The sequence below is a fragment of the Tursiops truncatus genome, chromosome 1 (genome assembly GCF_011762595.2).
Source record: "Tursiops truncatus isolate mTurTru1 chromosome 1, mTurTru1.mat.Y, whole genome shotgun sequence".
NCBI classification, from domain to species: Eukaryota; Metazoa; Chordata; class Mammalia; order Artiodactyla; family Delphinidae; genus Tursiops; species Tursiops truncatus.
This window is the reverse complement of record NC_047034.1, coordinates 63,257,805-63,285,695: the sequence shown is the minus strand read 5'-3', so window position 1 is coordinate 63,285,695 and position 27,891 is coordinate 63,257,805. Positions and strand designations below refer to the sequence as shown.

At 47.0% G+C, this 27,891-nt stretch overlaps 1 protein-coding gene across 1 annotated transcript in view; it reads right to left on the bottom strand.

Moving 5' to 3' along the window:
- Window positions 1-8,175, bottom strand: part of LOC109548396 (leucine-rich repeat-containing protein 37A3-like) — a 44,356-nt gene extending 36,181 nt beyond the window's left edge. Inside the window, exon 1 of the mRNA XM_073804833.1 lies at window positions 8,009-8,175. The gene's annotated coding sequence lies outside the window, so the exon portion shown is untranslated. The remainder of the gene's footprint in view (window positions 1-8,008) is intronic.
- Window positions 8,176-27,891: the final 19,716 nt, after the last annotated feature.

Genomic DNA, 27,891 nt, shown 5'->3' with positions numbered 1-27,891 from the left:
GCTTAGTAAAATAAGCTGCAGAGAAAACAAGCCTGGTAGGTTATCACTTACATGTGGCATCTAAAAAATTGAATACAACAACAACAACAACAAAACAGACTCCCAGATTAAACAACAGACTAGTGGTTACCAGCAGGGAGAGACAGGGTGGAGGAGCAAAATAGTGGTAGGAGATTCTGAGGAAGAATCCACTATGTATAAAATCAATAATCTACAGTGACGTACTGTATAGCATGGGGAATAGAGCCACTCTTTTATAATAAGTATAAATGGAGAACAAGCTAAACATTTATGAATCACTATGTTGTACCTCTGAAACTAATATAATAATGTAAATTAACTATAGATCAATAAAATATAAAGAAACAATAAAGAGGAGATTGTTAGATAGAAATCAATTAAATAAGCACAAGTTTTGGAAATCAAGGAATTAAAAAACAACATGTAAGACACAACATTGGCAATTAAAGTGTACGATCTATTCATTTAAAAGAAATCATTTAAGTGGTGAAAAATGGTACCCATTCTCACCATTCTGTACACCTAAGATAAATTATTATCTACAAAAATATGTTCCAAATATTCACTCAAAAAGAAACAGAAAATTTGGATTAACCAATTTTAGTATACAAATTTAATATCAAAGTCTCTATGTAACATTGATTTGAGTAAGTTCTGTTAGCCACTTCTAGTGTGTGATGTAAAATCTTTTAAACCATAAAAATCAGCCTTTCTACATTATTCCATTAGACATACATAGAATTTAAAAGAAATGAGAAGACAGAACAATCAACCAAGCAGGTGAATTTACTGAGAAACAGTCGTTCGTTCTCCCTCCTCCTTTTCTTTTCCTCCTTTTCCAGGTCTCTCTCGATTCCAATCAAGAGAAGTCTTGAGAATTCTGAGAATATTTCTTTCAGGGCTTCAAATCACCATACCTACATCCTCTGCCACAACTACACACACAGGAACAAAAATAAACCTCTGCTATCTACTCGTGTAGGAGGGATTCGTGCAAAATAAACTCCTACGTGGAGACCAACAGGTGAGTTTTCTACCTGTTCTTTATAATGTCCTTCCATTAGAGTAAATCCCACACATTATGAGGCAGAAGGGGTTATGTGAGCTCTTCCTTGAAGTCAAAACACTTGCATTCATTTCAAGTACCTGGTGATCATAGGGTACCGCCAGGGAAGGTGCCATCCCCCTTGGGGGGAGGGCGGTGAATGGGCTCCCGCAGCTATGCACCTCCTGATGTACAGATTCTGGAGAAACAAAGGGCGGTCACACCGCAGTCAGCCTGTCAGGCTGTCGGGCCACTGGGCAACCCCACCAGGCTAGAAGTGCCCCCTCAGTTGCTGAAAGCAAAACTCTGTCCCCCCTGTGAAGCCAGGTAATGTGGGCCAGAGAGTCAGAGGAGACCGGTAATCAACTCCTCCTCTCTGCTCACCTCCTTGGGGTTACAACAACCCCATCTCCAAACACAACTCTGATCCTGGAGTGCCAAAGTGGGAGTGCAGGTGGGCTCTGCCGGTGCTTCAGCGCCCTCTGAACCTTGTCTTCTCTAATGGCAACTCTCAGCCCTTCCTCCTCCTCCTTCCCTAGTCCTGGGGGCTGCCTTGCCCTCTGCAGCCGCTGGCCTGATTTCATTCTCCTTTTTCCCCAATTACAATGAAGTGTCCTACAGAGGTTCGGAATCTCTGGAAGGAAGATCTTTTAGTCAATACGCCTTAACCGTAAGAAGTTGGTTTCAAGAATGAACCTGAAATACTGTATTTTTCTCCTGATGATTCCAAGGAGAGACAGCTCAAGTTTTCTAAATCATAAGAAAAACCAAGGTAAATATGATATTCTGAGCCAGAGATGAAAAAGCAGTTTTTAGCACTCCCTCCTCACGTCACATGACCAGGATTTAAATCAATCAACTGCCACTGCTTTTTAAATCACATGACCCAACTTTAAATCAATCAGCTGCTTCCCTGTAACTCACGTGACTTGGCTTTGAATAGTAAGAAATGCAGAGGTGTAAAAATGATGTTCTGAACAATAAATGGAAAAACAACATTTCAGAAAGTTTTTTTCTTTTCAAATGGACCATTCATTGCATACAGAGTAAAGGATTCTCTTCTGGATTTCTTGAACTGTAAACACATACAATGTCTCCCTTGGCTTGACTGACTTAGTTTTTTGGGGGTTTTTGCTGTTGTTGTTAACATCTTTATTGGAGTATAATTGCTTTACCATGTTGTGTTAGCTTCTGCTGTATAACAAAGTGAATCAGCTATTCGTATACATACACCCCCATATCTCCCACATCTTGCGCCTCCCTCCCATCCTCCCTATCCCACCTCTAGGTGGTCACAAAGCACTGAGCTGATCTCCCTGTGCTATATGCAGCAGCTTCCCACTAGCTATCTATTTCACCTTTGGTACTGTATACATGTCTATGCCACTCTCTCACTTCATCTCAGCTTACCCTTCCCCCTCTCTGTGTCCTCAAGTTCGTTCTCTACATCTGCTTCTTTATTCCTCAGTAGCGACTCCTGCAAGGGGTGGATACTTACTTTTATGCTCAGGGGAAATACCCTAGTTTGTATTTTTATTTGCAGTATGCAGGCCTCTCACTGTTGTGGCCTCTCCCGTTGCGGAGCACAGGCTCCGGACGCGCAGGCTCAGTGGCCATGGCTCACGGGCCCAGCCGCTCCGCGGCATGTGGGATCTTCCCGGACCGGGGCACGAACCCGCATCCCCTCCATCGGCAGGCATATTCCCAACCACTGCGCCACCAGGGAAGCCCCCTAGTTTGAATATGATTTGAGTTTGATCCTGTGAAACCATCAGAACTTCCCACCAGAGATAAATGAGGAGATTCTGGCCTTTATTAGTATGCACGGTGAACACGGCTGTCCTGGCTGTACTTGCCAACCCTCCTATTTTACCCACCTATTTTTAACCACCTTCTTCCCTGTGAGTACCTTTGACCAACCCTGAGCTCAGACTCCTGACCTATTACAGTGACATTGTCAGCCTTTCTTTAAAAATGGACAGGTAGGGCTTCCCAGGTGGCGCAGTGGTTGAGAGTCCGCCTGCCAATGCAGGGGACACGGGTTCGTGCCCCGGTCCGGGATGATGCCACATGCCGTGGAGCGGCTAGGCCCGTGAGCCATGGCCGCTGAGCCTGCGCGTCCGGAGCCTGTGCTCCACAACGGGAGAGACCACAACAATGAGAGGCCCGCGTACTGCAAAAAAAAAAAAAAAAAAAAAAAAAAAAAAGGACAGGTAATAAAATGAATTTAACCTAGAAGCAGCAGCTCAGCAAGGGAAATAAAATCATCAGAAGTTATCTAATCACAGCCACAGCCATCCAGGGCTCTCTCTTATCTGCTGGGGCATAAGAATGGGACCTTCCTAAACTTGAAGGACAGCCAATCAAATAAGTAAAGGTGTCACTCACCTCTGGCTCTTGGAGGGATTGCTAGGCAGTCTACCCAGTGTATACTAACTGCAAAACACTGTCATGGTTTTGAAACACCTATGTTCAAGGAAAGCTTTTTGGGGTGCATGAGGAAGGTTTCTTTTTGGCATCAAGCAGAAAATAAATCACCAAGCTCTTTGAGCACAGGGGTGCTTAAGAGGGAAGTAGAAAGAAGGAATGGGCAGAAAAGATGATCTCCTCTGAAGTGAAGGTCGTTTTTCCAAAAGAGTAGGATTTAGTCTCAGTTTAAGGAGAACACTTTTAAATAGCTGGGACAGCTCCAAACTGCAGTTTAGGGAATGAGTGCTTCAAAAGAACAGTACTTTAAAAGTCCTGGCAAGGCAGCAAGAGGATGAAGAGTTGGTTTTGCGTAGTTTTGAACACAGGAGTAAACAAGCAGAGGCATCTCTGACTAAACGGCCCTGAGATCCTATGGCATCAGTGGGTCAGCTGCAGGGGGCATGGGCTGTGGAAGGCAATATTTCTCTCTCAACAACTCCCAGGTCAGCCACCCCTCCCTACCCCACCCCCACACTCCTTTCAGCCTTCCTCCCTCCACTGTTGGGTCCCCAGGGGCAGCACTTCTTAAGCGGGAGCCCTCAGGCACCATCTCTGCAGTCTGGATTCTTCCTGGAGCCTGGAAAGTTCTGGGACAGGAAGCCAGGTCTGCAAGGCCGCTGGGGGGCAGTCGGACCTGGAGGCCTGGAGGGGAACTGAAGCCCTGAAGTCCACCCACGTCCTTGAAGCCGAGAGAGGAACACATCCTCCTAACAGTACTTCTCAGGGGTCAGCGTGCTCCCTAACGGACGGTGATCCATACTCACTTGAGGCAGCAAGGACTGCCTCTAACTGGCCCCCTCGATTCCGCCTTAAGGGTCCTCGGACACATGTGAGAGCACAGGCCCCAGATCTCTTTAGTCAGCTGAGGCCAGTGCTGCCGGGGACCCTCCAGTCCCATCCCCCAGCCCCTCCCTCTCGGACTGTATCTAGTAGAAGAAAGAGCACAGAGGAATTGGATGAATCAAGGGACCTGGGAGCCTGGGTATGAGTTTGAAAACCGAGAACCTAAGGCGCAATTACATATTATTGGAAACTTTTGTGGGGTGTGTGTGGGGAGGTTAGGAGGCTGAGACGCTGAGTCGACCTGGTGAGTCCAAGCCCAGGACACCACACAGCCCCGCCCCCGCTTCCCTGCCATCAGACAAGGGGTGCCGCAACTCCAGCCAGGACTCTGCACTTTCCCCTCCCTGATTCTCCTCCAGAAGAGCCGGTGGCCCCCCTCTGAGGGCAGGGGCAAGACAAGGCACCAAGTTCCCCTGCACTAAGACGCTACTGGAAGCTCTTCCTGAACAGCAGTGCTGGCTTGGAGCGAACCCGAGCACCCCCAAAGTTGGTCTCTTCCTGCAGCTGGGGGACGCAGGCTTTAAGTCAGCTGCCTTGGCTTTAAATCAATCAGCCCCCCCTTTAAGTCAGGTGACCCGACTTTAAATCACTGTGTGCCCCTCAAGCCTGCAACTTCTAAAGTTGGGAACTTCGCTTTTATCCCAGCAGCTCACATAGCTGAATGCACACTGGAGTCACCCCCAAGCCTGGCTTAGAGGCAGGATATAAGGTAAGGGGATGGGCGTGCACTCATGGTGATGAGGGTGTACTTCATGTACCAGAAGGGTCTAGGTACCCTGGGGTGCAGCAAGCAGTGCACGATACAGCAGCTCCCTGGCAAAGCTGGTGATGCACAGGGAGAGCAGGCACACCCAGGCATGCGGAGGGTCCAGGACGGGAGCTGGGGCACAGCCAGCCAGGAAGGTGTGAAAGCGGAGGATCTGAGCCTTCTTGAGAAAGGCAGACACCGAGAATGGATGAGAAACAAAGACCAGATGAAACATGGATTTGAAAAACACACCCTGCTCTTTAAATTGGGGTGGGGGAACCCCAGATTTGAGTCTTCTTACTCCCTAGTACCTAGTACTTTGTCATTTGCCCAATTACTTATGAAATTTACTGATAAGATCTAGCCCATAGAATACTGCATTTGTAGTCGTATGGCGTGTTAATGTTTCTATAGTGGAATAATCTTTTCTACAAGAAACATGTACACTATCTGACATAAAGTGAAACCCCTCTTTATAAAGTTCTATACCGGACTTCCCTGGTGGTGCAGTGGTTAAGAATCTGCCTGCCAACTCAGGGAACATGGGTTCGAGCCCAGGTCAGGGAAGTTCCCACATGCCGAGGAGCAGGTATGCCCACGTGCCACACCTACTGAGCCTGCAGGCCACAACTACTGAAGCCTGCTCGCCTAGAGCCGGTGCTCCACAGCAAGCGCAGCAAAAGAGGCCACCACAATGAGAAGCCCGCGCACCGCAACAAAGAGTAGCCCCCGCTTGCCACAACTAGAGAAAGCCCGCTTATAGCAACGAAGACGCAACGCAGCCAAAAATTAATTAATTATTATTTTTTTAAAGTACTATATCCTTCTGTACAACTTCTCTGGGAAGAACATAGAGATGGCATGGGAGAGTGAGAAAGACGAATATTTAGTCCACATCTCTCATGCAGGTGCTCTGCTGGCTCAGATAGTTTAACCCCACTTTACAAAGGAGGAAATAAGCTCAGAGAGGTTTCGTAATTTTCCCAAAGCCAAACAGCTATTGAGTGGCAGAACCAGGATCTGAACCAAGTCTGTTACCTTCAAAGCCTAAGTCCTCATCACAACAAAACTCAATTAATATTTACATTTATCGAATTACATTGAAAACTGGGGAGTTCTTGGCACAGTCCTGAAGAAGAGTGAGAAAGAAAGTGTAGCATTACTCCTACAGTCAACCAAAATTTTGGAGAAGCTGCTAGATACCTGACCCTTTTTGGGGTTCAGCAGTGATCAAGACGGGAAGAGTCCTGCTTTCATGAACCATGCAGTGGGGAGGAGAGACGGGTGCAACTTGGGTGAGGGATTTCACCTTGCTGGGCCTCTGTTTCCTCATCTGGAAAATGGAACGGGTGCTCCTCATTTCGTGGGATTGTCCAGCCCTCACATTCTCTGATTCCATGAGAAGCATTTGTTTTCCTGTTTCTTTAAAATTCATTCAGGCCCTGAGCCGTGATGAATGCTGTTAGCTGCTCCCCAAATCACTCTATTCCCACCCTTTTCCTGTGACCAGGTCTTTCCCGAAACATGACTCATAATTAGTCAAGTCACAGAACCTAAGGGGCACCCAGGGGAAAAATTCCAACCCTTGCTTCTCAGGAGCTCTGCGGTCTACCTGCCAGGTAAACTTAACTCACCTGGCACAAGGTGGCCATCCCTGGTTTCACATCAACGTGATCTCAGGCACAAACCTCCTTGTTTTTCCATTTTGTCTTTACGTTACTTGTTGAAACAACTGTACAAATATGACAAAGATATAAAATCAGGCATCTTCTGCCCCCAGTGCCTACTAATATATGATTTTCTGCCACTTTAATGATAAAGATAGAACATTTCAACATTCTGCTGCCCTTATTATTTGTCATTTTTGTTGATATTTCTATTGAATACATCTTTCAATATTTTAACAATGGAACATTTATGTAGGTTGTTCCAGACCCAGCCTTTGGTGGTAAAGGTTTTGTTCTTATATTTCTATTATGTTTCCTTTAAAAATCATTATCCTATTTAAATGGATTAAGTCAATTCTATAGGCATTTATCTTATGATATTGATGAAATGAATACCTAGAGGGCTGTAGTACTGGTTGATTGGACTTGAGAACCTCTATTAGCACAGTTAAGTATAAATATTATCTATATATAAACCAAAGTACATGCTGAGTGAGATTCTCCGACTCTTTTTCACTGTCTGCCCCTCAAGCCTGTGAGAAATGAAATATTTCTTGCCAGCTCAGTAAACAAAGTATATCACAGTCATCAGCACTTGCAGCCCTCCAGTGTGAGCCGCGGGCCCTGAGTAATTCAGGATATGCAAATGGAGAATGCAGGCCCCAGAGAGCTGAGGTGCATATGAAAGGAAGGATTTCAGTGAGCCCAGACTCTGGCATCTTCCTATACAAAGAAAAGCGCTACATTCCTCACGTTGGAAGAGCTGGTTTTCTTTAGTTAACGATCACCTTTTAATGTTCCACATTACCTGCGCCCGGCCCCTGCCCTGTCCCCTCCACCCGATACTGTAGCTCAGGGAGGAAGGAGCGCAGAGAGACTCGGCTGAATAAGGGGCCTGTGAGCTTCGGGAGGTGTTTTCAGCCGCTTTCCCCGCAGTCGGGAGGAGGGGCGCTGAGGCTGCAGCCGACCCTGCTCCACCCTTGCCCCGTTTTCCCTCAGGACACTCAGGCCGGCCCCCTCCCCACGCCCCAGAGGCCCCGCGAGCCAGGCCGAAGCCAGGGGCGAGAGGAGGGACCGAAGTTCCCCGGGACCAGACGCTGGGGGCCGCTCTTTCTGCACAGCAGCGGCGGGTGGCAGCGAACCCCTGTCCCTCAGAAGCTGGTCTTGCGCTGCCGCCCGGGCACCGGACCAGGCGGAGGGTCGGCGCCCACTTACCCGGCCCGCCGTCCGCACGACTGTCGCGGCTTCGGCCGCCGGGGCCCCTCCAGAACCGGCAGCCTCAGTGAGGCCGCCCACCCTTCGGCCTCCGAGGAGTTCCGTGACGGCGGAGGGAAGAGACCCCGAGCTGCGGGACTTCCAGCTCTGCGGAAAGGCGGGCTCCGTTCTGGGCGCAGAGGGTGGGACCGCTCTGCCCCGAGGCCTTTCGGGACGGAGGGAGGCGCCGGGGGAGGGAGCCGCCAGGAGCGCAGGGCCCCGTCGGGGTTCCTGGAGGGGCGGCCCGGCCTGCCACCCCCGCCCCCGCACTGTGACCGCAGCCCAGGCCTTTTTCCTGGAATCCTACACAAAAAAGTTAGAAAGATGCACGGTCTATAGTTAACATTCACAAATGATTGTTGCTGCTGTGCTTACTGTCCTATTAAAGGTGTAAAATCCATAAAACACTTTAAGTTAAAAATAAATATGAATTTTTACCTTTCTAATTATGTCTCTGCTATTCACAATTGTCCTTAACGGATCAGAGACTGTGGCATCACTAGTTAAAAATGAGCTTGTTAAAAAAATAGAACTCAGGCCCACCGGACCTCCTCAATCACACACAATCTGCACTTTTACAATCTCCCCAGTGTACTTGTGTACCCAAGAATAGTTGAAAGGTACATTTCTACCTCGACATGTCTTTTCTGTCTGAGAAATACACACATTTTATCCAGTTTGATATAAATAAAACATTCAAAAATGCATATGCCTGTGTTGAAACCATCATTTTATCATTTCTTTTCCAGATAAGTATAGTCTCTATACTGGTTTTGTGAATCACACGCCATACTCTTTTCTTGTAGTTAGAAATAAGGTAGAGAAAGTTACTTTGTTATATATATATATATATATATATATATATATATATATATATATATATATATATATATTTGTGATAATTGAAGACATTCTTCTAAATTAAAACCAGTTCTCTTAACTTGCTGTTTTCTTCTTGGGTCACATTATGAACTCTTCCTGTGGCCACATGGCATGTGTACCTTTAATTTCACGGACTGCTGACATTCCAGGATATGGCCATAGATTTCTCTCAAGAGGAGTGAGAATGCCTGAACCAACATCAGTGGGAACTGTACAGGGATGTGATGTTAGAGAAGTATAGGAACCTGCTCTCCTTGGGTGAGGATACCTTCCTTCCAGAATTCCTTATCCAACCACAGCATTTAGAGTCCTTCATTTGTAGAATGTCTCCTGGAATCTTCTGCTTCCTACAATAGGGTTTCAGATTGCAATGTTTCAGGAAATATTGGGAGTTTGTGGGTATAATTTATCTTATTCTTTTAAAATTGCAGCCTCCCTCAGCCACGTAGCACAGGGAGAGCAGCTTGGTGCTTTGTGACCACCTAGAGGGGTGGGATAGGGAGGGTGGGAGGGAGGGAGATGCAATAGGGAAGAAATATGGGAACTTTTGCATATGTGTAACTGATTCCCTTTGTTATAAAGCAGAAAATAATACATCATTGTAAAGCAATTATACTCCAATAAAGATGTTAAAAAATAATAAACAATAAAATAAAATTGCAGCCTCCCTTTTCATATACTTTGTAACTGCTTGGGATGTGTCTATATGAACTGTGTACTATAGGCTTCTGTTATAGTCCTTACAATATTTTATTGTCTTATTTTCTGTAACAATGTTCCATGGATTCTTTGGGCTTAAGGTATATTAAAAGGGAGACTGTGATTCTGGGACTTCCCTGGTGATACAGTGCTTAAGAATTCGCCCGCCAATGCAGGGGACACAGGTTCGATCCCTCGTCCGGGAAGATACCACGTGCCACGGAGCAACTAAGCCAGTGGGCCACAACTACTGAGCCTGTGCGCCACAACTACTGAAGCCGGTGCACCTTGACTCCGAGCGCCATTTATTTTTTGGATAATAAAACCACCTCTGAGTGATTAAAATTTAGACCAGCTAGTCAAGATGCTTTATCACCTGTTCCTAAAAACACTGATCAACGGAACAAGTTTTACTAGGGTTAACAGTGTAATTGTATTCTGGAGTTCATATCGGCAATATGGTTTATGACGTTGATGCTGGATCACGACATTTCAATGGTATAACTGCTATTAATTGTCTGTTTGTTCAACGATTAAAGTCTCACATGATCTGAGTTCAGACTGGAGTCATCCTGGTTGCTTTCTGTCTATTGCAGGTTTCTTCCAGTATGAAAGGACAAGAGCAATACGGCTTACTTTACAAAATGTCTGCAAGCTAAATGATGATAAAATCTACATTCAATTAATTTATACATACCCTACTGTAGAACCGGGTTGGTTACGGTGGCAGAGCCCAGTAATTATGTAAAACTGAAACCTTTATCTGCACTGTTTCAAGTCCTCTTCCTAAGAATATGTTTATAATCAACGTTCTTTCACAAATGACCCAATTTAATTCACCATAGCATTGCTCATATTAACTAAATGGAAAATCCTAGGCTATATACAAATCTAGAAAGGGCCAAAAATCATCAGCCCCCATGGTTTATTACAACCCATTGCTGAGGCATTCAAATGACTTATTAAAGAACCACTATGTCCATCAACATCATCAATTTATATATTATTGCCCCAATGCTAGCCTTAACCCTGGCTCTCACAACATGAATTCCTCTTCCCATATCTTATCCACTAATTACTATAAATGTAGGCATATTATTTATATTAGCCATATCACACCTAGCCATTTATTCCATCCTCAGATCTGGATGAGCTCCACATTCAAAATACTCACTCACTGGAGCTCTAGGGACAGTAGCACACACAATCTCACATGAAGTAATACAGCAGTTATTCCATTCTCAGTCTTACTGATAAATGGATCATTTACACTTTCAACAGTAATTATTACACGAGAACACCTATGACTAATTTTCTCCTGACCGCTACCCAGAATTTGATTATCTCCGCAGTAGCAGAAATCCAATGAAACCCACTTGATTTCACAGAAGTAGAATCAAAACCTGTATATGTCTTCACTGTAGAAAATGTAGCAGGCCCATTCAGCCCGCCCTTCCTAGAGAATATGTCAATTTCCTTATAATAAACATTTCCACAACAATCTATTTTTCGGAGCATTCGACAATCCCTAGGTGCCAGAATTATATACAGCCCAAGTCATCATTAAAACACATCTAACAATCTCCTTTCTATGAATCTGAGCATCCTACCCAGAGTTTTGATATGATCAACGTGTACATCTCTTATAAAAAGTTTTTTTACTACTAACATTAGCCCATTACATATGAGAGTTTTTTTCACTACCTGTCATCATACCAGGCAACCCACCACAAACTTAAGAAATATGTCTGACCAAAGAGTTACTTTGATAGAGTAAATCATAGAGGTTTCAATGCTCTTATTCCTGGAATTGAATTCTTCCTAAGAATTTTACATTCTCCATGCTACCACTTTACACCACATGCTATATAGTAAGGTTCTCTAAGTAAGCTTCAGGCCCATACCCCCAAAATGTTGTCGTATATCCTTCCTGTACTAATAAACTCTCATTGTTTTTACTATCATTTTACTGACCATTTTCTCAGGAAACATAATTGTATAACAAGCTCACACTGGTTAATTGTATCCCCATTCTAATAAAAAACATGAACCTATAAGCTACAGAAGCATCCAACAAATATTTCGTAAAACGATCCACCACATCAATACTACTTATAATGGCTATTATCATTAATCTAATATACTCTGGTCAAAGAACACAAAGAATAACAAAAATCTTTAATCCAGCAGCATCCACCCTCATGACATTCGCCCTTGTCACAAAAGTAGGGCTTTCCCCATTTCATTTCTGAGTGTCTGAAGTCACACAAGGCATTCCATGAACAGCAGGCCCGATGCTATTTACATGACAAAAGTGCACCCCTATCAGTTTTATATCACATGTCAGCATCCATCAACCTAAATATACTATGAATCATAGTGATATTATAAATCATAGCTGGAGGCTGAGGCAGACTGAGCCATACTCACCTGGAAAAAATTACACCCTCCTCATCAATTGCCCATATAGGATGAGTAACAGCTATTATAAAGTATATTCCAATTATAACAATCCTAAACAGACTAATTTATATCATCACAACACTCTCTTCTTCTTACTTATGCCCAGATCATGTACTACAAGAGTATCGTTATCACACACATGAGATAAAACACCTCCCATCACAATCCTTTTCCTCACCATTATAGTATCATTAGGACATCACCCATCACTATCAGGGTTTTTACCCAAATGAGTAATTATCCAAGAGATAACAAAAATGATAACATCATTCTACCAACACTAATAGCCATCATAGCAGTCCTCAACATATATTTATACTTGCAGCTAACATACTCCACATCACTCACTATGTTCCCTCATTAAACAGCACAAAAGTAAAACAATTTGAACATACAAAGAAATAACTTTCCTATCATTACCAATCATAATATCCACACGATTACTACACATAACACGCATTCTGTCAGTGCTGGACTAGGAATTTAGGTTAGTTCAGACCAAGAGCTTTCATAACCCTAAACAAGTAAAATTTACTTAATTCCTAAAATTAAGGATTGCAAGACGTCATCAATTGAATGCAAAGCATCAATTGAATGCAAAGCAAACATTGAATCAACTGAATTCAAAGCAAACATTGTAATTCAGCCAAATCTTTAGGAGATTGATGAGTTTTAACCCCAGGAGACTTTAGTTAACAAGCAAATCCTCTAGTCTACTGCCTTCAATCTGCTTCTCCTTCATTTGAGAAAGAAAAAAAGAGAAAAAAGACAGGAAAATCTCTGGCAGAATTGAAGCTGCTTCTTTGAAATTACACTTCAACTTGTTGATTCAGCACAGGGTTTTTGAGAAAGAGGGCTCAATCTCTGTCTTTACATTTACAGTCGAATGCCAGCTTAGTCTTTTTACCTCTGTTCATACACTGCTGATTATTTTCAACAAATCACAAAGATATTTTATATTTACTATTTGGTGCTTGAGCTGGAGTACCAGGCAGCACCTTAAGTATATTAATCCAGGCTGAGCTATGCTAACCTGGAGCGCTACTTGGAGATGCCCAAATCTGTAAGGTAGTCATAAGAGCCCCTGCACTTGTAATAGTTTTCTTTATAGTTGTACCCATTATGATTGCAGAGTTTGAAAACTGACTTGGGCCACTAACAACTCAGACACCTGAGGTAGCATTTCCCCGAATAAATCATATAAACTGTTGACTACTTCCCCTATCATTCTTACTCCTACTTATATCACCAATAGTAGAAGCTGGCTCTGGTACCAGTGGAATCCTATATTCAGCAATCTGGCCCACGCAGGACCCTCGGTCGACCTAACCATTTCCTCCTTTTATTTAGCAGGTGTCTCTTCAATTCTTGGTGCTATTATTTTTATTACTATAGTCTTTAATAAAAAACCAGAAGTCACATTCCAATACCAAACACCACTATTAGTTTAATCTTCCCCAACTATAGGCATCTTAATATAATTACCACTCTCAGTCCGAGCACCCAGAATTGCCATACTGTTAAGAGATAGAAATCTCAACACTACTTTCTTTGACCCTGCAGGAGGAGACCGAATCCTATACCAACACCTGTTTTGATTCTTTGGTCACCCTGAAGTCTGCACTCATGGCCTACCAGGGTTTGTTATGAACTCACATATCAGTACATACTATTTAGGACAAAAAGTGCCTTTCAGCTCTTTGGGAATAGTATGAGTCATGTCTACTGGCTTTTTAGGATTTCTCTTGTGGGCCCATCATATGTTTACCATAGGGATAGCTGTCGACGCAGGAGCACACTTTGCATCAGCTACCATAATTACTTCTGCCCCTACAGGAGTAAAATTATCTAGTTGATTAGCAAATCTTTCTTTAATTTTTCTTTTTTTTTTTTTGGCTGTGTTGGGTCTTGGTTGCTGCATGTGGGCTTTCTAAGGTTGCGGTGAGCGGCAGCTACTCTTCGTTGTGGTGTGCAGAATTTTCATTGCAGTGGCTTCTCTTGTTGCAGAGCACGGGGTCTGGTGCACGGGCCCAGTAGTTTTGGCTCGCGGCTCTAGAGTGCAGGCTCAGTAGTTGTGGCACACGAGCTTTCTGCTCTGCGGCATGTGGAATCTTCCCGGACCGGGGATCGAACCAATTTCCCCTGTATTGGCAGGCCAATTCTTTACCACTGCATCACCAGGGAAGTCCCTGATTAGCAACTGTTCACGGAGGTAATATTATATGAGATCCCACTCTATTATGAGTTTTAGGCTTTGTTTTCCTTTATACAGTAGGTGGATTGACAGGAATCATCTTAGCCAACTCATCCCCAGACATTGTCCTCCAGGATACATACTATGTAGTAGCACACTTCCATGATGTAGTGTCCATGGGAGCAGTCTTCACTACGATAGGAGGCTTTCTACACTGATTCTCACTATTCTCAGGTTATACAGTTAACTCAGCAGTAGCAAAACTCACTTCACAGGTATATTTGTAGTAGTAAATATGACTTCCTGCAGCACTTTCTTGGCCTCTCAGGGAGGTTACTACATTACTCTGAGGCACACACAACATGAAATATTTTGTCTTTAGGCTCATTCATTTCAGTAGCAGCAGTAATGCTAATAATCTTCATACTGTGAAAAACATTTGTGTCCAAACGAGAAGTCTCAGCAGTGGAAAATGCTACTGCTAACCTAGAATGGTTTCACAGAGGCCCTCCACCACATCCTATATTTGAAGATCCTACCGATGTAAATGTAAAATAAGGAAGGGCTCAATTTCTTTTCAAGCAGTTTGAAGCCAACAGCATAACAATTATGTCTTTCTCAATAAATGAGATAAAAGTAAAAAGTGATGCAAATTTTTCAAAGTAAAATTATAGGCTAAAATAGTGTCTATCACGAAGGCATATAAATTTCATCTAGGCTCTCAAGATACAACATCACCGATTATGGAAGAACTTTTACATATTCATCATCACACAATAGTGATTTTTAAAATAAGTTCTCTAGTCCTCTATATTATTTCACTAATATTGACAACTAAACTAACTCATATATGTACAATAGATGCACAGGGGGAGAAAATGTGAACAATTTACCAGCCATTATTGTAATCTTAATTGTCCTATCATCATTGTGAATCCTTTACATGATACATGAAATCAATAACTCTTCCCTAACCATACAAACTATGGGTCAGTAATGATACTGAAGCTACAAATACACAGATTATGAAGATTTAAATGTTGACTCCTCTGTAATCCCCACATCAGAGCTAAAACCAGGAGAATAATGACTAATGGAAGTCAACAACCCAGCAGTATAGAGACAGTCATTGAATATTAGTTTCATCTGAAATTGCTTTACACTCCTGAGCTGTTCCTTTCTCAGGCCTAAAAAGGGCTGCTATCCCAGGACGCCTAAATTAAACAATCCTAACACCGACAGGACCAGGCCTATGTTGTGGGCAATGATCAGTAGAGGTCGTTTTCCTGAGTTCAAAGAAAGGACAGAGGGATATGGCTCAGATATGGGGTGAATCGGGAGCCCATGGGGATGCACTCTCCAAGCTCCAGGATAGGAAAGGGGCCTCTGGGGTCCCAGGCCACCCACCATGCTCTCCCGAGCAGGATCTTGGCAACATTCCCTGTCAGTGATGAGGCAGCCCTAGCACTTGTCATACCCCAGTGCTGTGTCCTATGTGGGTCCCATGCTCTTGGGACCACACCCACACTCTTCAGGTCCACGCTGCAGGGTCCTTTGTGCCTCAGGAGTAGAGACCACACAGCAAGCAGTTCCCTCCCCAACCAGCAGGAGGAGGGGAGGAGAGCAGGGGCACCAGGGGAATCTCACTCAGACAACAACACCCCAGGGGTGCCAGCAGGGCCAGTGATGATGCAGATGAGGCCCAGGCCAAGAGATGGAACCAGAGGACCCAAAAGGCAGCTGGTCAGGTCCTGGCTCATCTGCACCCCGGACACCTTTGTCCCTCATACACCCCCTTCCTCATACACCCTCTCCTTAAATGCAGATTCTTCAGAGGCAAACAGGCAGAGCTTCAGACTGAAAGTCAGCTCTTCCACAGTGACCCGTCAGCAAACACTGCAGGATTCCACTCCAGTGGGTGCCCTGGAGTCAGCAACTCAGGGACTGAAGTGGATATCGGTGCCAGGGGCAGTGAGAGGGAGTGGGGAGTGAGACTTTCATGGTTGTGGAATTTTAGTTTTGCAAGACGAAAAGTTCTAGGGATGGTGGTGATGGCTCCACGAGAGAGTGAATAGATCTGTTGCCTCAGAAACATGCACTTGGGCTTCCCTGGTGGCGCAATGGTTGAGAGTCTGCCTGCCGATGCAGGGGACACGGGTTCGTGCCCCGGTCCGGGAAGATCCCACATGCCGCGGAGCGGCTGGGCCCGTGAGCCATGGCCACTGAGCCTGCACGTACGGAGGCTGTGCTCCACAATGGGAAAGGCCACAACAGTGAGAGGCCTGCGTACCGAAAAAAAAAAAAAAGAAACATGCACTTAAAATGGTGATGATGGTAAAGGGAATGTGACGTGTGTTTTATTTCACTTAAAATAAATTCTTAAAATAATGTCTTGTTAATTGAGATTCCATTTCGACTCCCCTTCATCACAAATGTCAGAGGCCCAGACACAGTCCCCTACCTTAGGGCCCATCACGGTACCCTCATAGAGCACATGGGAGACCATTCTTAAGAGGGACTTGTCTGTGCTCACCTGACCTCTGTCCAGGCGGACCCAGGAAGTGGAGACCCCCATAGATTAGACATATGATATGATATGATATTAATATGATACCACGAAGGGTTGTCACTCACCAAAACACAGAGCAGCAACCCACTCAAACATGGCTGACCTCATATGAAAGTGACAAGATTAAGAGAAGAAAAGGAACCACAGGTTAATCAGGGCAAAACCCTTAATGCAGAGGTTGGAAATCTCAAAGGGGACCGGACACAGTGCAGTCAAAGAGTACATATGCGGTCTCCCCGTACATGTGATCCTGACCCATGCAGATGTGGTGAGACCCACACAGTCCCCGCACCCTATACCTGGGGTCGCACATCCACACTCACCAGGGTGACCCACCTCCCCAGACCCTGCACCTAAAGTCACACATTCTATCTCAACTGGTGACCCCTCCTACACAGACCCTGCATCTAAAGTCACACGTGCTCTCTCAAAAAGTGACCCCTCCTACCCAGACCCCTCCACCTGAGTCACATGTCCACAGTCTCAGAGTGAATTGCCCTCCCAAGACTTCCCCCCTTGGGGTCACAGGTGCACAGTCTCCAGGGTGACTCCACCTCCCCAGACCCTGCACCTGGAGGTCACACGTCCCCTTGGTCGGGACACCATGGCTCTGCTGGTGGCTCCCCTACTGTGGAAACAAGCTGGGTCCCTGGGATGGGAAAAAGTGGCAGGTGGGTCCCCTCTGCCCACACTTGTCCCAGAGAAGCCCTCCTCTTTTCCCTTTGGTTCTGTTGATTTTACCTGTTTTTAAAGCTTTCATGCTAGAGTTGAATGCACTTCCTTGGTTCTCGCAGGCTCAGTCCTTTCTTGTCTCACATACTTGTTGAGAAAACTCACAGGACAGCAGGGCTGAAAGCTTAGGGGCAGCTCTGGACGCTGCTGAGTAGGGACGGGAGACCGGAAGGAGAGCTCAGCAACAGCCTCAGCTGTTACCCATCGGCCTTTTACCCGATCTGCCCTGCAATCAATTCACCAGCTAAACCTGCCTCCCTATGCACCATGCACATGCTGGTGAATTGGAATAATCGGCAGGTAGCCCTCCTAAGGATTCTCCACGAGCCCCAGGGAAGGTGAACCTTGCAGGGATATAGACTAAGGCCCCGACCATACCACTGACCGTTGGGAGGACCAGGTAACCACACTCAGAAGACAGGCTGTTACTTAGACAAGCCCACCTCAGCTCCAGACCCCAGACATCTAAGCACTGACCTTCAGATGCAGGCACGGAGCTTCCCAGTACTGAGGCCAGGCCGGGTCTCTACCCATGTTCCCATAGTCCTAGCGTGCACAGAACATGGTCAAGTCTAAATCTTCTTATTATAGACAATACATGGTCAGCTCTAAACATAGTCAGTAGACAGGACAGGCAGAGGTCTAAATCTACCGTGTAGACAGAACTTGATCATGTTTAGACTAGCTTAGGGCTGATCTCACAGGAGGTACAGATCACACACATGGGTCTCTCATCTTTGGACACCCACATCAGGAAACTGAACAAAATCTTTGTCATTAAACATTTCAACAGGCAAAACAGAAATGTTACCAATTTCTCTGGCCACCTGATGGTCAGGATCCATGGGTGAGCCACGAACTTCTTCGAGTGCAGCCCAGTCTGCTGCCAGGACAGACAAGAAGGGGCCTGATTCCAGCCTCCCAGGCTTCCAGAGGAGGCGGCCGCACTGGAAGCCCAGGCAGGACACTCCTGCGTGGTCCGGGCCGGGAGATCCGGTCTGTCCATTCCGCTGGCCGATTCCGGGCGGGGAGCTCAGAGCCGCTGAGAGCCCTGCACTCAGGTCCTGCTTCCCTGCCACGTGTGCGTGTGCATGTGCGTTTGTGTGTATGTAGAGAGGGCGGTGGCTGACGGCTCCCATGGCTCCGATCCCGGGCACCGCGCTGTCTTCGAGGGGAGGCACGGGGAGAGGTAGGGGCACAGAAGCCTTTGGAGAGGAGAACCCACCACGGAAATCCTTGCACACCGGCTCGCCCAACCTGGTGACCCGTCTGCCCATGGTGGGCCGCATGTCACCCCCAGCTCCCACCCCCGAGGGCAAGGCGCCTGCTCTTTCAACAGCACAGGGTCCCACATGAAGGAGATCCAATGGGGCTGTCACGCCCCCACTCCTGATACTGAGTTTGGGGAGAATGAACCCCCTTGACTGGGCGATGCGACCTTGTGAGGAAAGAGGTGGCGGCCCCATCCAAGTCAGGGCCTGGCTGAGAGATGGGAACACAGGAGCCAAGTGCAGAGCCTGGAGGCCAGGCCAACAGGAGGGGCACCCCCAGCCTTGGCCGGGCTCTCCAACTGTGACATTGTAGCTTTAGGGGACCTGGGGCAGGTGACTGAATGTAATGGGGGTCTAAACTGGACCCTGAATGGGGCTTAAAGAAGGTGTGAAGGATGTTACTGAGACAGTGACAGTCATTGGAAGACAGACTCTGTGTCAGGACATCCTGCTCCATCCATTTAAATCCCTGAGATCTGTGACCTTTACGTGGCTACGCAGGATTGTTAGAGCAGCTGCGTGTGGATATATCTGCAAGTGGTTCCAGCAAACACACAGTTGTGCACACAGGCAGGCACAGCACACACACAAACATATGCACGTGCACAGCACAAATATATTCACACACTAGCATATGAACACACATGCACGCATATGCCCATGCACACGTTAACGTGTGCAAGCGAACATACCTATGCACATGCACAGCACATGTATGCAAACAGGCACATGAACATGCATAGCACACACACAGGGAATAAAGTGAATTCGTAAAGCATTAATTCCTGAACACAAGTGAAGCTGACATGTATTCATCTCTTTTTCTTAGCTTTGATGTTTTTCACAGTAAAGAGTTTAACAAAAAAGTTAATGGCAAATGACTTTTGATTCATAGGACTTTCTGACGTTATTCCACAAATATTAGGACATGAGAAATGAATGTAGATATTACATGTGTCCACTAATGGATGATGGAGGAGCAAACCATGGTCCATCAATACAACGGGATGTTATTCAGCCTAAAAAGGAAGGCAATTCTGACACAGGCTGCAGCAGGGATGAACCTTGAGGGCATTATGCTCAGTGATGTAAGCTAGACACAAAAAAACAAACAGTGCTTGATCCACTCATACAAGGCCCCTAGAGCAGTCGGAAACAGAGACAGAAAGTAGGGTGGTAGGTGCCAGGGGCTGAGGGAGGGAGAACGGGGAGTGAGTGTTTCATGGGGACTGCTTCAGTTTTGCAAGATGAAAAAGTTCTGGAGGACGATGGCGGTCAGGTTTGCACAACAGTGCGAATTACTTCATGACCCTGAAATGTGCACTTAAACATGGCTAAGATAGTAAATTTTATGTTATGTGTATTTGACCACAATTTTTAAAACTTTTTTTAAAAAAACAGGAAGTAGTCCGTGAATACCACAAGACACACAACTTCACTAACAACCAAGGGATTAAAACCATAAGAAAACTACTGTGCACACACCTACCAGAATGGCAGACATGAAGACACAGTATCAAATATCAGCAGGACGTGGAGCAATGGAAAGCCTGGTGTGCAGCGGGCGGTGCAAACACTTCTGAAACAATCGGACCTCAGAGAGTACACTCCGTGCACACAGACCCACAGTGTTCCTCCCAGCTGAACACAAACCACCCAGCCCTGCACCAGGACACACACACATGGACTCCGCAGCCACAGGAGCCAAACCTGAGAGAACCTGAAGGCCATCACAAGCGGATGCAGAACTGAGCCCTGCACGCTCCTAGGAAGGAATATTCCACAGCAATGGAGTACGATTTGTTTAAAGGTAGTAAAACTATAAAAATTATTTTTTAAAAAAACTATATTCACAAGATGAAAGAATCTCATGGACACAATGCTGAGCCATCAAGAGCAACAAAGCAGCAAGCACGGTCCACCCACTTATGGACATTGGAACTAGGCAAAGCTGGGCTGCGTTGTTTAGGGGTGCGTGCTAGGGTGTAAACTATGAGGACAAGTCACTGACACAACATCAGGAGAGCAGCTACCTCACGGCGGGGAGGAGGCTGGGACGAGGGAAGGGCACTCCTGGGTGCCCACCCATCAGGTTCTGATTCTTGATGTTTATGATTATTGTTTACATGTATATAACCTAATCCTTAATATGTACTTACAGCTTATCATTTTTGTTTATTAAAAAGGGGGTCTCCCAAACAAAGTAGAAGGAGACCTGCTTCTCCCAGGGAAGAAAAGGAATAGTTTCTACCGGTGAGGTATGGATACCGTGGCTGCTTCAACCATCAAGGCTGACAGCAACTCCCGTGAGAGGGGCACCACGGCCACGACACTCAGAAGGAGGCTCTGGGGCCTCAGTCCTGGGTCACTGCCTCTGCGGTGCCCACGGCACCTGGCCAGAGTTCTCAGTCTTTTTGTGCACGACCCTTTTGCCTTGGTTGCTCTGGCACAGCTCGGCCGGCACCATCGCTGGGAGAGAAAGAAGAAACGTGCAGAAGAGGGAACCGGATTTCCAGCTGACCCACCTCCTTCTACGGAGACAAAGCCACAGTCCCTAAGAGAGGACAGCAAGACCACGGAATCCAGCCTCTCTGCCTGAGGCCTGGCCACACTAGCGCCCCACGCTTCTGGTGCCACAGGGAGAATTTCACAAGGTGCCCTCAGACCACGTGGTTTGACACACGGGGCTTTCAGACACGCAGGTCCTGTCCGACCCCGCACCTCTGCTGTCACATTCTGGAGGTGGGCCTGGAAGCCTCCAGGTTTTCGCTTTTGGTAACAGCTTTATTGAGACTGAATTTCTTTACCACACGGTTAGTTAACCCATTTTAAGTATTAAGCTCAGTGGTGTTCTGCATATTCACAGGGTTGTGCACCCACCAGCACAATCCATTTGACAACATTTCCATCATCTCCCCAAAGCCCCACTCTTTAGAGGTCACCCCTCATTTCCCACAGCCCCGGCATCCCCGGTCCACGTTCTGTCTCTGTGGGCTTGCCTGTTCTGCATGTCTCATGTACGTGGAATCCACTGATTGTCTTCTTCTGTCTGGCCTCTCTCACTGGGCATCATGTTTTCGAGGTTCATCCACATCATAGCCTGTGTCCGTGCTTCTCTCCTTTTCCATGGCTGAGTCACCCTTAGTCTCTCTGCTTTTAACTCTATAATTAATTGTGTCTCCCTGCCTGCACCACACAGGGCTGATGAGGATTTCACCTTCCATCATTCTTGGGCTGTTGCTGAACTTTGAACCAACACCAAGGGGTCTTGTGCAGAGGCTGAAAGCCCAGCCCCACACGGTGCACAGTCGCCATGGGTGACAAGAGCCCAGGAGGAAGGGTGAGATGGGCCTGCCTGTTTACAGGACCAGCGTCCTACGGTCTCATGGGAAACCAACTCGCTCGTCAGCGTCTCGTGAGAGCTGCTCCCCACCGTGCCAAGCGGGCAAGACAGACTGGTCAGGGACCACGGTGCTGCCTCCAGTTCAGACCCACTCATACTAACTGTCTATTTGGAAAGTGCTGAGGCTCCAGGGGAGGGTCCTTCCTGCTTCTTCCAGCTTCTTGGGGCCCCAGGCATCCCTGGGCTTCTGGCTGCATCCCTCCCATTTCCGCCTTCATCTTCATGTGGCTTCCCCTCTGTGTCTGTGTCTCCACTCATCATATAAGGACGCAGTTACACAGGATTGGGACCACCCTAAGGCCCGTGTCTCACCTAGTTACACGACCAGGCCCTACTTCCAAATGAGGTCCTGGCCTGAGCCCCTGGGGTCAGGGCATGGACGTCTCTTTCCTTGAGGGGTACACAATCCCCCTTCAGTCTGAGGTAACAGTAATGTTGCCCACGAAACAAGCAAGCCCCTTACCTAAGCCAGTCCCTCGAAGAGGTCTGAGCCTGCCTGGTCTCTTGGAAACTGACTGGGCAGGAGAGTGTGGCTCAGGACCCGAGTGTGAAGGACACCAGGAAGCACCCGTGTGAGGCTCCCCTTCGCAGCTGCAGGACTGGAACCAGCTGATGAGGTCCAGCAGGGCAACCCCGAGCTCCTTAGAGGACTCGACCCACATGGACTGGGGGCGACAGGCAGCAGTGGGTGGGTGTGTGATGAAGTGTATGTGACGGGCCTGCAGTGAGCAGGTGAGCACATCTGTGTGTGTGACATCAGGCACACGTGATGGGTCAGCAGTGAGCGCACGTGTCTGAGATCAGGTGCGGTACACACTCACGTGATCACGTTCGCATGGTGTCTTAGCGGGCAGGGCACCACAGGGCTGCAGTGCTGCCACGGGCTCGAGCCACCAACTCTGCCTGGTGTGGAGCATCCCTCCCCCACCACGTGCCCCAGCAGCTCCCACGTCCGCGACTGCACAGTGGCTGCACCTGCGCAGAGTACTTCCCCTGGGCAAGTACTTCTTGAAGAGGGTCGCCTCCGTGGTGACGGCGACCTTCCTCTTCTGCTGCCTCAGTGGGGGCGCCCCTGCCAGTGCATGTTTTCAGCAAGGCATCCGGGCCGCAGAGGGCTTGTCCCTGCACCTGAGACCAAAGAGAAGGACTTGAGGGACTGCGCTTTCTCCCACCAGGAGCCTCATATCCAGGGGGGCCAGTGGGGGCATGTCAGACACACAGGGCCGGACATTCTGGTTCATCTTCCCCCAACACGGTGGGCGAAAGGACCGCCACATGGGACCTCAGACCACGTAGGACACGGCGCACATCTCACCACTGTCATTTGGTCCATTCAGTTTGCTCTCCTGTGAAATGCTGTTCATGACTGTCTTTCCTCTACGTGAAAGCTGAAAAGAACTGCTTGTATTTAAAAAGTGACCCATTTGTGTGAATTTGGTGAAGGGGTACGTGCAACCAAGCACACAGCTTGATAGGAGGTTAATGCTATTCAGGAGGGACAGATACCTTAATGGTTTTAGCGCTTTTCTAAATGTGGGAAGAGGCAAGAATCCAGGTTCATAAAAATTTTCTCTGAAAATATCGAACTCTCTGCGGGCTGGTTCTGGCCCAGAGCACAAAGTGCCGCATCCTGACCTTTGCCCTGAATTCCTTTCAGGGTGTCCTGTAAGTCAGCGATTGTGGTGGATGATGACTTCATTCTTGTGGAACTGAATCGTGGGCAACTTTCTTTATGTTACAATCCCCTCTCTTTTGGTCTTAATTTTGACCAAGGTTTAGGAGGCATTTCAGGACGAATTTATCCCACGGCGCTAGGAATACTCATTCCCAGTTCAGGTGAGGATTTCGTTGATAGGCCACTCAATGTGCTGTTACTGGACTAGGCCCTGTTAACAGTAGCCCAAAGCCACTGGGTTGCCTGTCCTACTAGTCTCTTATGGTCCAGGAAATGGTTCACTCTTATAGAGTCTTCCCATATCTAGAGTTATACTATTACAATCACTGATCTTATAGGTCTATGTATTTGACAGTTGTTTTAGGCACTGTCCTGTGCCTGCCCGCCCTTCCTGGGAAGGACCTGCTCGTGATTTTCTGAGCTGAGATTCTGACTCTCTTCTGCTTTACACACAAGTTATTTCTATATGGCTTTAAGATATACTGAATTTTTCAGGAAAAGAACAACCATGTGATTCTAGGAAAGCTTGTTCTCACAGTTATTCAGAACTTTACCAAGAATTCTTTGACATTTTGGAAAATCAAATCTCCTGGTAAAGTGGCTCAGAGTTTCTGAATTGTCAGTAAATGCACTAGGATTGCTGTCACCAAAGTAATTCGAATTCTATAAAACAATGCCTATTTGTCCTCATTTAAAAACATTAAGTATAAAGTTTGAATCGAGTTGAATGTTACCTGCCTTTTCTTAAATCTAAATTGAAGAAAAATTTAAGCAAACATCTGATTACTTAGTGTAGTTGAAGCCAAGCATTTACCTATTAAGTTATGTATTATTTCAATAAAGTGTATTTATCTTTAATTCTCTCTATTGTAACTAGAGATGCATACACACATATACATAATTATACTTAAATTATATGTGTAGAGAGATTATCTTTGCCTCTGATTTCAGAAAGCGAGGGGAGCATTACAAAGTACTTGATATAAAAGGGGTGAGGGTCTGATGGGCTGACAGAACACCCATGCACAGCATTTCATTCCTACTAAGGTGCTAGAATCCAAAAGACAGACAATAAATAGGGAAGAAATTGGAACATTCAAACAACGCTAGTGGGAATGTGAAATGGTGCCACTATTTTGGAAGACAGTCTGGCAGTTCCTCAAAGTGTCAAACACGGAGTCGCTACAAGACTCAGCAATCCCACTCCTAGGTATAAACCCAAGAGAAAGGAAACCACACGTCCACACAAACACTTGTACATGCATGTTCATAGCAGCATGAATCACAACAGCCAAAATGTGGAAACCACCCAAATGACCATCAACAGGTAAACAGAGAACAGATACACGCAATGTGCTCCATCCACACAATAGAATATTACTCAGCCATGAAAAGGAGTGAAGCACTGACACTCGTGACAATGTTGACAAACCTCGAGAACACAGTGCTCAGTGAGAGAAGCCAGACACAGAAGGACACTGTCTTAGTCGGCTTGGGCTGCCGTAAGAAACTACCAGGCTGGGGTATTCAACAGAAATGTATTTCCTACAGTTCTGGAGGACAGAAGTCAGAGATCAGGATGCCACTACGGTCCGGTTCTGGTGAGGCTCTCTTCTTGGTTATACATGGCATCTTCTCCCTGTGTCCTCACATGGAGAAGATGTGAGGGAGCTCTCTGACGTCTCTTTTATAAGGACACTAATCCCATAATAGGGGCTCCACCCTCATGACCTAATCACTTCCCAAAAGCACAACCTCCTAATACCATCACCTTGGGGGTAAGGATTTCAACATGTGAATTTTGGAGGGACAGAAACATTCAGCCAAGAACAACCACAAACTATGATTCCATTTATATGAAATGTCCATTAGAGGCAAAACCACAGAGACAGGAGGGGTTTAGTGGTGCCAAGGGCTAGGGGAGGGGGAGGGGTCTCCTTTTGGGGGGACGAGAATGTTTTACAACCAGATGGAGGTGATGCTGGCTCAACATTGTGAATGTGATCAATACCATTGAGTTGTTCAAGTTAATGGTAAATGGTGAATTTTATGTTACATATATTTTCATCACAACTAAAAAAAAAATTCGTCACATCAAGAACTTGACACCTCAGGGAATTTCCATTTCTGCCAAGAGAACCTGTCTGCTTTCCCAGGTGATTCCTGGGACCCCAGGTGACCTCGTGGGGGCTGTGGAGTGTAAATGATGGCATGAACAACCCCACACAGGGACAGTCCAGAGGCAGACCCAGAGCTTGTTCCAAACAGCACAGGACAGAATCCATTTGGATTTGTCATTGCACTGTGAACAGCCCCATGGGGCCGGTGGCCGGGCACTGCCTGACTGCAGCCCCGGACACCGAGGCCGTGGCCCAATCTCCCTCGCCCCAAGGCTGGGACCTGCCAGGTGAAGCCAACGGCGCTGCAGTCAGTCTTCGGGAGCTGCAGGAGCACGGGCCCAGCCACAGAGTAAGGCCAGAGCACTTGCAGCTACCTGAACACCCGCATGTTAGAGACAGGATTTTCCCGTAACGCAAGGGGGACCTGAAAGTGTGTTTTCTCAGGTAAACTGATAACACCGCCCCCTCCATGTGTGGACGCCGCCCTTACGGCGGCAGAGTTGAACCCTCACCCCTCCCCCACCAGAATTGCCCTCCAAGGCCTCCTGGGGGTCCTCCCCAAACCCGGAGGATGTCCTACCTGAGGCTCCGGACACAATATACTCCCACTCAGGATGGTCTGCAGAGGTCACGCAGAGGTCGGGCCCCATGCAGCAGGACATGACTCTGGACACAGGTGTGTCCACCCTGCACAGAGGGGTCCCTACGAACAAGTGTCAGGTCACTTCTGAGGGCCATGCCCCTGTCCCACTCGAGGTGCAAGGCCCACCCCACTGCCAGCCCACGTCCCTTTCTCTGGGGCACCTGCGGGACTCAAGCCCGCAACTTCCCCAGCCCTGCCTCCCTGCCATGTAAGGCTGTCAGCATAACTAATGCCATCCTGAGCTCGTCCTTCCGCTGACCTTACCCAGGACTGTACTGTGTGGTCAGTCACTTCTCTGTCCTCAAGCCTTTTCTAGTTAATAGAGGCTGTTTAGTAATTATCAGGACCAGGTGGCCTGTATGCTTTGTTAGTCCCCAAACAAGGAAGACCTTCACTGATGTGTCCCCGGTGCCCATGAGGCCAGTTACCCATTCATGAACCTTGACTTAGGAATGTGTGTTCTGTTTCCAAGCACACCCCGCCCACAAGTTAACCATAACTTTTCCTGGTGGCCCCTTGGCCATGCAGAGCGCGGCGGCACATGCTTCCGGTCATCGTTCACCACATCCCAACCCCACCCTGTGAGTAAACTACCCAATAATAAACTGATCCTTTAATTACCTGGAGCTGTCTGCCTCGGTTTTCAGTCTGATGATGCCCTGTCAGTTTGGTGGGCACTTCTCGTTCCCTCCATCCGCTAACACCTCACTTACTACTGTGGGTTCAGTAGTGTCCCCCCTCCCCCAATTTATATCCGTTCTGACCCCAGAATCAGGCCTTATTTCTGAAACAGGGTCTCTGCAGATGTGGTTAAGATGAGGTCATGCTGGATTAGGGAGAGCCCTAAATCCAGCAGGTGGCGTCCTTATAAGAAGAGGGAAATCTGGACACAGACAGAGGAGAAGTCACGTGACGATAGAGGCAGAGGTGGGGGTGATGCAGCCCCAAGTCCAGGAGCGCCAAGGATTTCTGGAAACCAGAGAAGCCGAGAGAGGCCAGGGCATATTTCCTGAAGTTCCAGCAGGAACCAACCACACCTTCATTTTGTATTTCCAGCGTCCAGAGCTGCGAGAGAGAAATCTCTGCTGTTGTGACCCCCCCAGCTTGTGGCATGTTGTCACGGTCGCCCCAGGACCCCCACACCTGCCAGATGATGAGACACAAGGCATCGGAGGAAAGAGCCTCTTGGCATC